Source organism: Heterocephalus glaber, unplaced genomic scaffold (assembly GCF_053883595.1).
Source record: "Heterocephalus glaber isolate CG9 unplaced genomic scaffold, H.glaber_assembly_v1.0 deba00001442, whole genome shotgun sequence".
In the NCBI taxonomy this organism is placed as follows: Eukaryota; Metazoa; Chordata; class Mammalia; order Rodentia; family Bathyergidae; genus Heterocephalus; species Heterocephalus glaber.
Window position 1 is genome coordinate 20,644,623 of NW_028258296.1, and position 17,184 is coordinate 20,661,806.

The following is a 17,184-nucleotide window of genomic DNA, read 5'->3' on the forward strand; positions in this document are numbered from 1 at the left end:
GTTTTAATAGCCAAGCAATTGGGTGAAATCCAGCTGTCTCAGCACAGGGATTTTGTGACGATTCCAGGAGGCCCTGTCTCCAGGAATGGGAAGGAAGGACCAGGAGGGGCTGAGGTGGTGAGAATGGGCCTGGGCAAAAGTGTACCTCACTGCCAGGACACTGCTGGGGCCGATGAGAGAAAGGACCATTCTCTCTGCCTCCCCCTAGAAGACTGTTCTTTTGGAGGGTACAGGCAGGCACCTGGTATTAAAGTGTTTGGAGATGGTAGGCCCATGTGCCATTAGGAGGATGTTGGAGCAGAGGCTAAGTCTCTCAGTCTTAACACGAGCTGCCCGGGAAGACAATCACTAGCAATTTATTTCACACTCACTCTGGGTCAAACACTTGACATTTGCTGTCACAATCTAATCCCCTTTACAGTCCCTCTAGGTAGACTGTATTAACTTTACTAGGTAGACAAAAATATGAAGCTTAGAATATGATTTGCCCAAGGCTACTCTCCTACCAAGTGGCAGAATCAGGATTCCAACACAGCTCTGTCCGGAAACAAGGCTCATATTCTTAATTACTGGTTGTAGGCTGAGCTAAGTCCTTCAGGATATAATGATTCAGAGAAGCTAGGACTCCTGACCATTCCCTGGGGCAAGGCATGAGGTTTAAAGTGGTCTGGTCTGTTCCCAGTGCCCAAGGCAGAAAAAAGAAAGCTAGGAGACTCAACCAGTGATATTCCAATTCCTGAATGGGAAAGTGAGCACCTCAGGCCTGGCGGGCAAAGGGTCCCTCAGGCTCTTAGACACTGAAAAAGAGCATTCTGGAGCCACAGTAGGTGGGAGAGGCAAGACATAGACCCACTGCTCAAGGCCTACAGACATAATTGATGCAACAGAACTCTGAAAGTGACCTCAACTTCATGAAGAGGAGATCACAGCTCAGGAATGTAGGAAAGACTTCATAGTCCCCAGTGAGTTTTCCCAAATATATTCTCTGATGAGAGAAGAGATGGTGATAAAGCAGCTTTCTTTGAGAAGTTCCTGGTTCTACCCCAGGGTATAGAAAGAACCTTTCTAGTGACAATGCCTGCTCTTGCTGAGGGTCTATGAAGGGTCATGGGCAAGAAGGAGGGGAGCTGAAAATTGGGAATGTTAACTAGTACAGGTCTCAAAAAGAGAAAAAGGAAGTACTTGTGGACTGTAGGACAGGGTTAATGGCAAGTGTTATGGGTTGTGTTTAGATGTCCCCCCAAAGGCCCATGCAGTAGTAGATGGCTGAATCTAAAGTATGTCATGCTAGGCTTAAGGGTGTGTGACTACCATACCAGTATACTTGAGTGATTGGTTTGGCACTGCCCTAATCTTGGTAGTCTGAATAAGATAAAAGGGGCAGAAAGATGTTTTTAAGGTCTCTTGTTGCTTTTGTGACCTTCTGGCTGTCATGAACTGTTTCTTCTCTGCAAGACCTGTCTGCCACGCCATCCTGCCTTGGAGCCAGCTGATTATAGACTGAAACCTGTATGAACTGTAAGCCAAATAAACCCTTCCCCCTCTAACCTTGGGTGTCGGCTATTTTGGGTCTCATCAATGAGAGAAAAGTAAGGAACACAGCAGGCATCATTCTAGGAAGGAATATTAAAGGAGCATCTCAGGATAGACCTGGTGGCACACACTTGTGATCCCAGCATTTTGGGAGGCTAATGCTGGATGATCACAAATTCAGATCCACCCTGGGCTTTGGCAATTTGGTGAGACTCTGTCTCAAAAATAAAAGGTAATGGGGATGTAGCTCAGTTTGAAGGCCTTGGGTTCAATGCTGATATTTTTTTTCATTTCTCTTGGTTATATCCCAGTTGCAGTGATTTTAAAATTTCCCTGATTCTGATGTGGAACCAGGGCTGAGAACAAATGACATAATAGAGTGGTGAAACTCATAACACACTGACAGCTTCAGGGAGACATTTGCAGGATCCCCTTTAAGTCTTGGGGATCTAGATGAAAGACTTGTGCTTGGTTCACAACTTATGTTCCCCCCATTCCCCCCACAATATGAGTGCTCTCAATGTGTGCTGAAATGTGCCTTAGGACCCTGTTCTCGACTTGGTTCAATTCAACATTTGTGCTGATGGCTTGGGATAAATATCAGAAATGGGGGTTTTCAAACATTTTTCTCCTTGCACAACACCTTTCAGTGAAACAGAGAAAGGTGGACCTACTCCAGTTGCCACTAAGAAGAGGTTGAGTTCTCAAGTCCTTGTCTGTTAGGACTCATGTTAGTCATTTTCCTGACCTGAAATTTAAAAGCAAAGTTTATTTTAGCTCCTGGTTTTCAGAGGATTCAGTGTATGGTTGGTTGATTCCAAGGCAGAATCAGTATGGCAGGAGGGTATAGCAGAGGAAATTGCTCAACCCATGGTAGCCAAGAAGCAGAGAGAGAAGGGAGGAGGTAGTCTTCCAGGCCATGCCCCCAGTGACCACCTCTAGTCAGGTTTCAGCTCCTAACACACATTTAGGTACTGAATTCATCAATGGATGAATCCACTGATGAGTACAGTGCCCCCGTGGTCCAGTCACCCTCTTAAACCCCCGCCTGTGAATACGTGAGACTTTTGGGGAGACATCTGAGATCTAAGCTTAACAGGTCTGTAGTTTTTCTCTTGTACTCACACACTTCAACACCTCGGAGCCTTCCCTCAAAACATCTAGGGCTTTACAGAGCACGACTTTAAGACCACTTCTGCAGAAAGTATTTTTATGAATTTGAGGATAATCCAAAACTGAGGATAGAAGTTCGTTTTAATGGCAGACTCAGGGTCAAGATGAACTTTAGCAGCAATCAATATAAGGTAAACAAATATAGAAAATGAAAATAAAAAGTTCATTTCTCAGAGTGGGTTGCATTGGGAAGTAATGTTTTCTTTCCTGTAAGGTATTCAAGCCCAGCCTGGCCAGCTTTGTGTGCGCACGTGTGTGTGTGTAATGAAAACACCAGAGGTGAGGCTGTTAGCCTAGCATGCACAGGGTGAGAGCCACTTGCACCTTTAGCATCTTTGCTAGAGGGGAAAGGGGTTGGCCTGAAGGGTAGGAAGCTGTTATTTTTCTCCTTTATCCTTCCCTTAATTTTCCTAATCTGATTCTAGTGAGGCTTCACCTTGAAAAGAGCTGGCTGTGAGAGTGGGGGACTGAGGTCTCTGCCTTTATTGTTTAATATTTAATGCATTATTATCCAGTTAGACTGTAACTTAAGTAAGCAAGCACTTTATCGACTTTTTCAACACTGCTCCTAGAACAGCACCTGGCATATAGTGGGTGCCCAGTAAGAGTGCACTGAATAACTGAGCAGAGGCCGTTCTTAATCCCTTTACCTGCATGGCCTCAGCTGCTATTTTTACTCCCATGACACACAGGAAGCAGGTAAAGGAGAACTCAGCATTCTGTAGCTCTTCTCCTCCACTTGCACCAACACATCCCTTGCCCCATCCTCCACCCTGACCTCCATCTTTGTGATTTTGGACTCACACCCCATTTTCTGGTTTCTAGCCTCCCTTACCTGGGCTTGAGTCATTCCTTTACCACTTACTCTTCAAGCTCAGGCAAGTTACCTAACTGCTCTGTGCCCCAGGTTCCTCATTTACCCGAGGAAAAAGCTTAAATAAGTGAAGAGAAGAAGAGTAAAAGTGAATACTGGGAAACACTAACATTTAAAGAAAAAGAAATAGCAAAATCTTACAGCTTGATTGATGCAAGGTGCTTAGTTTCTTGCATATCCCAAGCAGGCCAGAGATGTTAGCAATTGTCATTACGGTATTTCACTATTCTCGAAAATCACTCTCATTATTAACTCATCTTTCAGATCTGATGCTTGTCAGCCTGGCTTTCTCGATGGTGACACTCATCCCCTCACCCACAATGCAGTTTCTTCCCTCAATTATGCTGATTTGAGGGATCCCAGCCCCCAGCCCACCTCCCTAAGCACCAGTTCCCTCTGGGCAGTGCCTACATCATTATTGATTTACTTCAAAGCAGAAGCAAAACTCACCATTGCTCAGGAATAGCAGTTAATTCAATGTGTTTGATCGCACAGTTATGCACCTAGTTTGCTTTTAGCCATGTCAAAATGTGAGGGTTAATTTGCAGTTCCTCAACTTCTGGGTATCGAGCTCACTTCACGTGATTTAAATTGCTTGGTGCCAGCTCTAAACAATCTTAAACCAACTGCTTGTGATTATCTGGGTGTCTGTCAAATTAGCTTAGCTCTATCAGCCATCTAGTTTTTAGAATCTTCTGTTTATTTCAACTGTAGGTAGTTCTTGGAGGAATGACAAATTTATCAGCCCTCCTTTAAAAGGAATAGCATTTTGCACATGCTTCAAGAGAAAAATGATTCCTTGTGTTTCTTCTAGGTAGGCTTCTATCAGTAGATGAGTCTGGATCTCAGTGTATATATTATCAGGGGATTTTTAAAAAGTATATTGCCAATTTAGGATGTCTGTTTTAGAAAAAAGGTAAGGGCAGGATTTGATTTATATTTCAGAAGACGATTCCCCAACCAGCGACGTGGAGGATGAGGTAGAGGAGAGGAAGACAAGGGCTCCTGGACAGAAAGCAGCTTGAAGGCTGAGGAGGTTATCTGGCAGAACTCACCACCTGGGGGCAGGAGAGAGGAGGGGGAGGGAAGGTGGGGGAGGGGGATTTGAGGACTAGAACCTGCTAGACTCAGCTGTAGGGCAGCACCCCAACTGCTTTTTGTTGCGCATTTTGTGAGGCTTGGGAATTTACAGACTATTTGGGGATACTTTTGCTGTCTTCCCGCCTCTGACTCCTGCCTCCAAAGCCCAGGCCTTTCCTTATGGTCCTGAAAGGGCAGTTTAGTCTTATCTTCTAATATACTCTGGCATTTATGTGTTAATCGACTTTCTGTCATTGTGACAAAATTCCTGACAGAAACAATTTAAAACAGGGAAGATTTATTTTGACTCACCGTTTCGGAGGTTTCAGTCCATGGTAATTTGGTTTGTTTCTGGGCTGTGGTGAGGCAAACCATCATGGTAAAAGGGCATGGCAGAGGGAAGCTGCTTACCTTATGGCAGCTGGGAAGCAGAGAGAGAAGGAAAGCACCAGAAAGAGGAAGGAGCCAAAGGACCAGATATAGTCCCCAAGGTGGTGCTTCCATGATCCTGTCTTCAACTAGGCCCCATCTCCTGTTTCTGTCACTTCCCAATAATGGCGCCAAATTATGATATCATGATTGGATTAATTAACTGATGAAGTTAGAGTCCACATGACCCAAAAAGCCCATCAGCTGGCAACCAAGCCCTAAACACAATAAGCATTGGGGGGACATTTTTAGATAACAACGTAACACTTAGATTCATGCTTTATGATATCTTCCCTCCTATAATGTGAGCTCTATAAGGGCAGCCTTCTTTGTTTTATTTTCTAAGGTATTTAAGATGTTTAGATAGTTCTTAGACTAGAGTAACTACTAAATAAATGTTGAAATGGCATGAACAAAGATAAGGTTGTTTAATATGTTGAATGCTGCAAAAAATTCAAGCAGGAAGAGAGCTAAAAGAAGTCCCTTAATTTTAGGATAGGAGGTTATTGATGACCTTAGAGTAATTTCAGTAAAGTATACATTATTGTGGAAAACTAAAATGAAATATTGTTATTTTAAGTTCATGTTTTGGACAAGGTGGTGAAGACACATGATTTTAGAAGTTAAGGTTAGATAGGATATTTTGTTCACACAAGAAGTGTCTGGCACATGGAGGTTGAGATATATTAGCATTTACTCGGGGAAATAATGGCTTGTGGAGAAATGTGCCTGGAGATATTCAGCTAGGTTCTCAAAGGACTATTCCATTTTGCATAAGAGAATTGGAGACAGACTATAAATAAGCAAGAGGGAAATTATTTCCATTTTCATTAGATAAATAATTGACAAAAGATTTTAATATATGTAGACATTATGGGGTCAGGTTTCTTCTCGGGCTATTTCAGTGCTCACCAGCATGAAATTGCTCTCTCGTCTTTGCTGTGTTATGTGTTGTCTGACATCACTGTAAGTCATGCTCGACTTCTCTCTCCTGGAGGAATTGATGAACAGTGCTAGCATCAGTCTGGATCTCTACTGGCCATGGTTTTTCTTTATTGTGCCCAACAGCAGAGGTAGAAGAGTCTCTGAAGAAATTTCCCTTTAAATATAAAATTGTGGCACCTGGCACTCCCTCCCCTTGCTTTGGTGACTGGAAGCCGTTCCCTGGCTCATCTGACTGTCTGCAGGGCCAACTGGGTCCCTGGCGTTCTTCTGCCCCAGCCCCCCTGTCACACAGCCACATTGCCATTGTGGCCTTTGTGAGATCGCCCCTCTGCGGGGGGCACGGTTATCTTTGTTGCCCGGCTCCTGCTCCTACCATTTTGGCCTCTGGATGGGATGTCCTCTCTTTTGCTATTTGGGCTCAAGAATGGACAGAGATTTCTCCTAGGCTATCACAGCACAGAATACAGTTTACCATAACTTTTAGTAAGAATTCATTCCATGTAAAAATAACAGAAGGAATAACATAACTAATAGGAGACGTAGCTGTCCTTAGTACTGACAGGTTTTGTGCCCTGTTTTAGGTTGAGTTCCTAGAACGTGACCTGGAGACAGGATATAAGAACAAATAGTTAATTTGGTAGATTATTCAAGGAAGCACTGGCAAAAGAGTGAAGAAATTGTTCAAGGAGGGAAGGAAGTCTAGATACGGTATATCATTCAAAGATTGCTACTGGGGGCAATTTGGGCTCAATCCCATCAGAAACCTGGCAAACAGTATAAAACTTCTCTGGTGAGAAGAAGTAGTTACATGGCAACTACTAGCCACATTGGTTAGCAAAGATTCAAAACGTTCAAATCAGAATTAAGCTGTGCTCCAAGGGTAAAACATACACTTGATTTCTAACACAATATCAAAATGGTGAAAATATCTCCTTGTTAATCTTTATATTGATTCTGTGTTGACATGACGATAATTTAGAGGTATGAGGTTGAGAAAATATATTATTAAAATCAATTTCATTTGTGCCATTTTACTTTTTAAAGTGTGACTACTAAATGTAAAATTACATATGTGACTCATGTCCTGTATCTGCTGGACAGTGCTGGCATAGAACATGCCTCAGAGCTGTCCCACTGGAGTGCAAGGTCTGAGTCCCCTTATCCACTGACATCAGGACACCCATACTTTATCCCTGATTGTGTGGGACTAAGCCACATCCAGCTTCTCTTCTTGCTTTTTTTCTACATGTAAGGTCTTTATGTCTGTCCTGCACCCCTAAAAGGAACCACAGGGACAGGAACGCACAATCACACACTAACAAAACTTATATACAGGCACAAGGCCTAATCCTATGTATGGAGCCGGATAATATTTGAAAGAATTAGCTCTATGTTTTTAGCTGCCGCTCAGCTCTCCCTCTCCTTCCCACTCTGTGCTTCCTGCTGTTCTTCATGCATACACTGAGGATCTTCCTCCCAACCCAGAAAACTACACATGAGCCATCCATGGTTTTAGTAGATCCTTTTTATAATTTGAAAAAATTTTTATTAGTGCATATTTGGCGAACATAATGATTACTTTCATCATGGGAAGTGCCCATAATATATTTACTAGGAAGTAAATGTGTAGTGAAGTGTTTATGTTCAAAAATCACTGGTGCAGGTGTAGGACAGAAGAAGCTGAATGCTTAAGTGCATAAAGTCAGAGAGCCTATGAGGAGCATTGCTCACAGGCTACAGCCACAGTGATAACTAACTAGACCCAAAGACAACCACTTGTGCTGCAGGGCTTTGCTCAGCCTTCTGCCTCTCTCATGCCACTTAGGAAGTTCCCCTTCCAACAGTCCAGGGTACCCCAAACCACCAGGATGGAACTCTTGGTCACTAAGTTTCTTCATGAAATAGTTCCTGGGCCAGATGGGATTAGATAGAACTGGCCCCAAACCTTTCAACAAACCAAGACATATATGTACGCTGTATTTCTTAGAGTGGTACCTTTTCTCCAAAGGCAACATGATCTTTGTAAATGCATCTCTGTCCACAGTTAGGAAAACTTATAATATTAATGTGCAGAGGAGTGTCCCTCCTTGAAGCCGTGTTGTTGTTTTATGCCATCCTCACTCTGTCACCTCCCTTGCCAGTCCACCAAATAGTTTTCCCCCAATGGAGAAACAGTCTGCTTAAAGATAAATTCAATAAAAATATCAAAGGTTAAAAAAAAGAGTATGAGCTCACGTAGTAGTGTCATCTTGTAACACATACAAGGGGCTAACAAGTCAGAAAGCCAAATGAATCACTTCTCAGTCATCAAGGCCGAAGGCTGTGTGAGTGTGAACTGGCTTCACAATTACTCATTACGGAGGGATACGTTTTGTACACCTTCAGAGGATACTCGATCTTGTTTTGTTGAGTTAGTTGGACTCAAGCAGTACATTCCAGAAGTTGTTTTTTCAGGCAGTGAAACTGATGAAAGAGGAAGGTGGAAAGGTGCCCATGGGATTTCTGTAGCATTTGGCTTCTGTCAGTCAGTTTAGGCATTTCATATTTCTCTGTCATGGACCTATGAACTCTGCTTTAGTTTCACTAACAGTGGAAACAAGTGTTTAATGCCCTTAGTGACCTACAAATATTACAGAGGATAGCCATAAATGTTTTATGCTTCCAGTATTAAGTGATTGTGGGTTAATGACAGAAAAGACAAATGGTAAACATCTGGATACATGAAAGGAAATGACAAAAAAGTGCTTCTCAAATATCAGAGAAGCATCAGAGACACCATCTGTTGACTAAGGAAAAGATGGTCAGCATCCTTTGGGGTGATCCCCAGCCACATATCTCCTTCTCTGAACCTTGTGGCAGCTGCCACACCCAAACAGTGTGACCCTTCTCCCCTGGGTCCCTGGGGTCTCATCGTGCCTCCTGTTCACAGGGGCAATGACGGACCCTAAGTAAGCGTCCATCTTTGCTTACTGCCTGTGGGTATCTGTGCAAAATGTGCTTCCATCACCCTGTCAGAAGCTCTGTCTGCCCTTCATTAAACACGGAGCTGTCTCTAGGAGGGCTACACATCTCAGGGTCACCACTTTCCTTATGGCCTTTCATCTTGAAGGATCAATGACTGGAGACATTTCTTACCTACCTCCCTGTTCTCCCACTAATGCTGTCTTCTGGGCCCAGCAGTGCATGTTAAAGGGCAAGGTGGAACAAGTCAACAAAGGACCATAGAACAGCTTCCTTTTTCTCTGTGAGGGATCCCAGGGCTCTACATTTTTTTTTTTTTTTTTTTTTTTGGTACCGGGGGTCAAACTTGGGTCCTTGTGCTTGCGAGGCAGGCAGCGGAACCACTGAGCTAAATCCCCGGCCCCAAGGGCTGTACATTTTTAAAGTGTCAATTACGTAGGGTAAAATGGAAAGGTGAGATTTCCCTCCTCTCTCTTTCTTCATTTATTCACTCAATTCATGCTTATCAGGTATCATTTAAGATCCAGAAGCTGTTGTCCCTCAGGGAGCTATAAATAAGCAGCCAAAATAATATCAGATTGTGAAGATGAGGAAAGTGAGACGGAGAATGACTGTGTGTGCCTGCATGCGTGTATGTGTACCTGTGTAGTGGCTTCTTTAGGAAGTGTGCCAGGAATGGATGTTCTGCCTGGATGATGTTGAATGGACATGGAAAGGAGAGAGAGGCATGGGAAAATGTGTGGGCACAGCTCTCTACGAGAGGTGCTGCTCTTCAGGCATATTGGAACCTGCTTCCTGCCTGGCATATCTTTCTTCCTTCTGTTTTTGCTTAAATATTAACTGAGCTCCCACTAGGAGTCAGGAGATAATTGAGAGATCAAAAGAACAGGACAAAGTTTTTGCCTGGGAAGGATTCACTGATCAGGGAGGGAGAAAGACAAAGCAGCAAGTCATTAAAATACTGATGTTGCATACTTTACAGCAGGAAGTATCAAGTGTCATCAGGAAGAGGATGGGAGCTCAGACTACCAGCCAGGTTCCCTTGAACACTTGCCCAGCAGCTAGGTCTGCAAAGAAAGAGGCTAGGTGTCTGAAGAATCAGGACCCCCACCCCCCCACCCCATGTAATACGCCCTGGGTGCCTTGGAAAATTCTGTAGAGTGGGAAGTTTTTTGAACAGTCCAGGAAATCATGCACACCAAACACTAACAAGGGAACCAGTGGAAAATTGGAATTGATTCAAGTTGCTGAGAAAACAGGAAAGGTGACTTTTATTTGCAGGACCAGGATGCTGACATCACACACACACGCACACAAACTTGGATGCTCATGCACACGCACACACACACACACACACACACACACACACTGCTCAGAGAAGGACTGATGGCTAAGGAAGAGTTGGCCGTCTTCCTAATAATGTGTAATCCAAAAATGAAAGTTTACAGAACAAGAAAAAACCTTAATATCACACAAGTTCAGGGTGAACCTTTTGGTATTTACATAACTGATTAAAGGTTTAAAATGAAACTGTGTGTTGACCTAATGCTATGACTTATGTAAATGGAACAGACTTTTAAAGACACACAATGATTAGGCTTTCCATTTATTGTTGTGGGGCCATGTGTACTTAGTGACCCTGAAGTCCAAAAATATGGAAGTTGCCACTAGAATATTGGCTATGTAAGGACAAAAGAGGGACATGTTGCATCCTTACAACTGTTTTAAAGGAAATGCTAGATACAAGCTGCTATCCCTTGTGTGCCTTCAGACTACAGCTGGCTGTGAGTAGGTGTTGGGTGTTAGGTAAACGGAAGAAGTGACTGCTGTGTGGGAGGTGTGAATGCCAGAACACAACTTCAATTTGTGGTAAACACCAGAAAGGGCATGGAAGAGAGGTGTTTTAGTTACTCTGTCAGAATAGATTAGAAGGTGACCAGATGTTTCTCTTGAAGGAAACTGTCACTCTATAAACATAGGTCTCAAGAAGACATTGAGGGAAAAAAACAGTTCTTGGTTAGGACTGGTCCATGGCAGAATTCCTTCTCTGCCTAGTGAATTTGGGAAGAAAATCTGAGAGTTTGGCCCAGTGCCTCACTTTGACCTCTAGGGAACAGGCTGGTCTGCTGTGAATATAAGTTATGTGCAGCCCCACATGGCAGCCTGTGGACCTGTAGAGAGGTTCACCCCTGCCTCGCAAAGCCTTGCCTGGGTTGTTCCTAAATTTGAGGTTCCATTTACCAATAGGTATAAGTTAGATCTTCCACCCTAAACTTTATCAATAATAAGTGTGAAATTTTAGATTCTAACTACTTGCTCTTTGGTTTTATTTCTTAGGTTCAGAATTCAAGTTGGGAAGCGTGATATCGCTACTGAGACACCAATAGGGTTCTGGAGGGCACCTCCAAGAATCCTCCAGAGCTGTCGAAATTGAGGCTCAATCAGAAGCCTGGGTACCTGCCGTTCTGGAGAGACAAGACTTACATCTTAGGACAAAAGGAACACAACATGGTTTCAAGTATAATCCCTAAACCAAAAGTCATATGGGTGAACACACTGAGTGCCAGGTAAGAATTTGTAGCTAAGTCATTTCTTAGGTACAAGAATAGGTAGCATGCTTTGGAGTGAGAATCATCTCTGAAGAGAATCATGTCTATCTCATTCATGCTGGGAGGCTTCCTAAATTACCACTAATTCCTTCATGCCCTGGAATGTGTACAGAACCAATCGATGAAACAAGAACCACAAAATAAATAAATATCTTAACAAAAGGTATGTGATGCATATAGGGTAATTCCTGTTCTGAAAAGTAAAGCAATGAAATAAAAGTTCTACATACATTTTCCAGTTAACAAAGCACTATTAGACGCATCAACTTTGACCTGTATCATAAACACTCAGTATTTCTATAATTTCCATTTACACTCAAGATTGAAAAGAGGAAGCAGAACAAAAGTAATGGAGGGGGCCAGCGAGAAAGAGGCAGGAAGTGAGTTGGGAAGCCTATCTGCTGTTCTACATAGTTGCATATTACACAACCATCTGTGGTGGCTTAGAGATATTTGATAGGTCAAAAAGCATAGATTTGTGAGATTGTTGCCTTTTATTATCTCTGTATCGTATTCTAAAAACAACCAAGTGAGGCAGTGGTTTGGCCACTCAGCAAGTCACATCGCCTATGTCTTACCTTCAGGGGCGGGCTGTGCCAGCACTGGGTTTTGTTCTGGGACTCTCAGGAGCAGGCTTATCCACTGCGGAAGAAAAGTCTTATTTCTTGAGCACTTTCAGTGTAGCACAAATACACAGAATAAGAACACACATACTATCCTGTGAAATTCTCCTAGTGACCTGTGTGCTAGGTATATGGTAGCCTCATTTTATAAATGAAGAATTTGAGCCTCTAAGAGGCTAACTGATTTATCTAATCCAACACTGGTTCAAATGGTATCTGAAATCTCTACAAGGATTAATGAAAGGACTTAGCAACAAGAAAGGGGAATACTTGCTGAAGACAGGCTAAATAGGTAGAAAGGTACAGACACACTATGTATGACATCATACTTTGAATTCCAGGAAAAACACTTTACAAATACATTCCAATGATGTATTGTTTCCAGGAACTCATTGAAGAGTTTGCCTGAGAAAAAAGCCACTTCGAGATGGAAGTGTCCCCCAGCAAAAGCCACTGAGACAGGAACGTCATGCAGATTGAGAATCCAAAGGTAACAACCATCTGGCTACTAAGAATGGGATGTTTTGCTCTTGATATTGTAGATGACTGATTTTCAGAAAATGCAGAATAAAAATTATAGGGGAGTATAGTATTTTATAAGGCAGGCTAAATGAACTAACTAAACTTTTTTTCTATCTACAAGTTTCACTTTTTATCTTAGGCATTACAGTAATACATAGAATTACAAAAATATAATGGAACTCCATGTCATATCATATGCTTCAATAATGATTAATGTAGAATTGAAGGGAGGAGGGAGGGGAAGGGGATGTAAAAAGAATTAAGATGTGTTATGTACATGTACCAACTCTCCACAAAACGTGTAACCATTATGTGCTGCAAATATGTATGAATAAAAATATTTTAAAAATAAGGATTAAAATTTATTATTCTGTGTAATTTTTTCTCCACACTTTCTACCTGGATTGTTTTAAGCAAATCTCTGTCACCGTATCACTTTACCTGAAGATACTTCACTATGGATATTTCATTTCTATGGGAAAAAGATACTTTTAATATAATTAATAAGTTACTGTCACACCTAAAAAAATGACAATAACTTACTAATATCATTCATCATCTTAGCCTATATTAAAATTTGCTAGATTGTCTTTTAAATCTTTTATAATTGATTTGTTTAAATCAAAGTTCAAACAAGACTCATACACTGCATTTAGTGGCCGTGTTTCATTGTAGAGCTTTCCACCTATATCCATTGAGTACTTACTGGGTTCCATGAAAACTTAAGACTCCAACACAGTTTGGGGTCAAGCTATTGTGACAAAATGACGCTAGCTGCAGTATATCACAAGGAAATCAAATGCATGTAGAGGTTAAGTGTGTGCTCAACTACAAGTGATAAGTTTTGTCTTAAAGTCTAAAGCTGCACCCAAAATATGTTCCAACTACAAATAAGATAAGAGGTACTGAGTTCGAGCCCTGGTTCCAAAAAAAAAAGGATAAGAGGTTTACAGTGGAGAAACTTGGCAGACACTAACCTAGCCAAGTGATCAATCTAAATTGATCCTAAAACATAACAATGTCATGAACTCCTTAAAATAATGAAAAGGACATAATTCAGTTTTTTAATATTCTTGCCAAAAATGCATAACACGATTCTACAGATAAGAAAACATTGGGCAAACTTAAATGGAGGATCATACTACAAAACAATTGACTATTACTCTAAGAGTCAAGTTTGTAAAAGATTGAGAAACTATTTCAGACTGGAGGACATAAGACAGTACAACTAAATGCAATCTGGGGTCCTGGATAGGATCCTAGAACAGAAAAAGAGGACAATTCTGGAAAAATGGCAAAATTCAGTAAGGCCTGTAGTTCAGTTAACAATGATGTACCTGTATGAATTTCCACTCTTGATAATAATTCTATAATCATGTAAATATTAATATTAGTGGAATGGGTAAAGAGAGCTCGTCATACTGTTTTGTAACTTTTCTGCAAATCTCAAATGAGTCTAAAATACAAATTAGAAAGGAAGACTGATATAATCTTTGAATGTGTATGCTGTTTTCCTCAACTATGAAATGAACTGTAAATGGAAAACTGTGCACCCATCTAGAAGTAAGTCAGCATTTTGTTTAAACAACCCAGCCAGGGTTTCAGTTCTCTTTCCTTTTTTAGATACTTTCCTGATGTGTACGACTAAGCAGTATGATTTGTGACCACTTTTACCTGATATCAGGCACTGTTCCACATTTTGCCTGTGGTCACTATTATCACTGTCATACACACTGAGTTTCTGACTAAAAACAAAGCACCTCCCAGACCCGTTTTCCTAGAAGGCAGGGTTTCTAGGGTGGTATTTGCACCTATGTCCAGGCTCTTGCCAGAAAAGCCTTATGACCAGAATTCACTGAGCCACACACCCCGTCCCCTATGATATCTACTATAATACCAGTGCTTGGTTGGGTTCTGACATTCGGTACAGCCACAGTAATTTTTGTTACTGAATGAATGAATGGTGAAAGCAGGCATTTTCATTTACTGTGTCTTCTTTATTTTTCAGTTGAGATCTTCCACAGCACAGGGCCAATCTCTCAAAATTGGTTTTTCTGAAAACCATAGGCTTTTTGATGTCTTCCAATTCCTTGTTAAAGTATGAGAAGTGGCCCAGGGATGCTCAAAGAGGCCTATTCTTCAAAGAGCCTTCACAATCCCTTACTATTCAGAGGATTTGTCCCATGAAGAAATTGGCCAGGCAGAGCCAATGCTTGCCTTTCCTTTGTGGTGCCCATCTCTTTGTCTTTGCTGTTGGAACTGTTCCTTGTTCCTTGTTTGAAAAGCTCAAGTTTTGTAAGTTTCTTTATTCTTTCATTCAGTATTCAGGTCTCTATTTATTGAACTTCTTTTGGGTGTCAGGCCATATAGTGGTGCACAAGCTGAGATACAATGGACAGGAAGCTGGGTCTTGTTATTTCCTGGAAATGAATTCTTCATAGTCACCATGCTGGAACTTTGGGAAACACCATTTTTGTTGACCTATAATTGGTCCCAACTGTCCACCAGGGGATCTTTCTCTGCTTTTTCTGATGGGAGAAGCTCACCTCCCTTCCACTCCAGCTGTTTTGAACCTGAACCCAAGAAATTCATACTCTTTCCTCTTAAACCTCAAAAACCAACCCCACGGCCCCTCAGAGGGCCCTAGGAGCTCTTGCATTGGGTGGCCCACTGGCTGGTGTAACAGCTGGAGTATTCCCAAGAGACTTTAACCAAGAGACTAAGTAATTAAGATTGACATTTATAAAATTCTCAAGGAAAAACCCAGAGGTAAGCGGGTGTGCTTAGATGACATCAACTAGAAACGCAGGCTCCTTCTGTCTTGTTGCTTTGTCAACCCCAGAGGGTTGCCTTTGTCTTCATGGCTGAAGCTACCTCATAAGGTCCAGGTCTGGGTTTCAGCACATTAGAAGGTAGAAAGGAAAAGGATGTGACCTGTAGTCTGCTCATATCACTTCCATTAACATCCACTTGTCTAGAACTTACTCCTATTGTCACCATCAGTTTTAGGGCAGAGTGGGGAATGTAGTCTCCATTTGAAGTGCCATGTGACAGGTAAGACTCCAAGGGCCTGTTTCTAAAAGGAGGAAGAAGGAAGTGGATGTGGGAGTTACTAGTTCCTACCACACACTCCTTTAGTCCTTTACTCTCATCCAGATTATTCTTGTGTCCTTACATGATTGGCCTTCAAACCTCAGACCTCATTCCCATGTTCTCTAACCTTACGGTTCTTTCTGAACTCCCGGGCCTGGCCTATCCCAGACTGGCTCTCCTACTTACTCCCTGTAGGAACTTACTTGGAGGCTCCTCTGATAGGAGAGGGCATGGCCAAGAGAGGAACTAGATGCTGACAGCCAAGGCTGGGGCCATCCAATGCCAGACCCAAGTCTCTCCCAGGCCCTCTCTGCTTCCACTGAGTGTGGATGAGAAAACATGTCTGGCAGCGTTGCTGAGACATTTCGGGTCTCGTGGTTGAGGGAAAGCACTGCGGATGAGCACTAGAGGGAGGGTCCAGGTATGAGCTGGAGCTTTGTCCCTGGGAGCCACAGTTTCATCTCCTCATCTTTTTTCTCTTCCTCCTCCACTTCCTCATCTCCAGCTTCATTATAGTCATTAAAACTACTATTGACTGAGCAAGTGCCAGTTCCAAGCATTCTACATATATTATCTTTTTTAACCCCTAATGTAGGCCCAAGAGGTAAGTGTTATATTTCTGTCTTGAACTTGAGAAACTGAGGCACAAAGAGGTAAAGAGCTACTTTATACTGTTATGAGGATTAAATAAGATAATTCACATGAAAACATTCAGCTCAGTTCCCGGCAAACAGAAAGTACCCAGCAGCTATAAGAGCTTTTACTGTTTTAACAGAGGAGTGAATGGAAGTGATCTGCCAGTGTTAGCTCCAGAACTGACATAGGTAGGGCTTAGTGTGGCAAAGGGATCAAGGGAGGACACTATGTTAACTTGGATCGCACATAATAGAAACACCCTAAATTTCTAATATAATTATATTCATGTTTTATGTAAGGTCGAGAACATTTCAGCATTTTAACTGTCCACATAATGATGATTACTATCATTGGGGTAGCTTTTGGGGTCTCATGGAGAGCATGGTGGCTAATGCCCCTCCAAGCTACCCTCTGGAGCCACCTCTCTAATGGCTCAAGCTAGTAAGTGACAGTCATGACTTGAGAGCAGTTTTTATTCTAGAGCCCATTTCATCATTACTACTCACCACTCTCTCTCTGGGTTGGCAGAAGCTGAGTTTCAGCAGAGGTTTGGTGGGTTGGGGTTTGCTGGGCTTCTGTGAGAGGCCTGCAGCTGCCTCTCCTCTTGGCTGAGGCTCTCTCTGGGGCCACCTTCACTGTTTATCACAGCAAAACTGAGAAGATTAAATAAGTGGAAGGTATATTCCTCTTTTTTGTATTTCCTGAA

The 17,184-nt window shown here is 42.2% G+C and overlaps 1 long non-coding RNA gene across 2 annotated transcripts in view; it reads left to right on the forward strand.

Moving 5' to 3' along the window:
- Nucleotides 1-17,184, forward strand: part of LOC110348413 (uncharacterized) — a 29,666-nt gene extending 12,482 nt beyond the window's left edge. For both annotated transcript variants that reach the window (XR_015451958.1, XR_002393630.2), the window contains 2 exons: nucleotides 11,333-11,562; nucleotides 12,613-17,184. This is a non-coding gene — a long non-coding RNA (uncharacterized LOC110348413). The remainder of the gene's footprint in view (nucleotides 1-11,332; nucleotides 11,563-12,612) is intronic.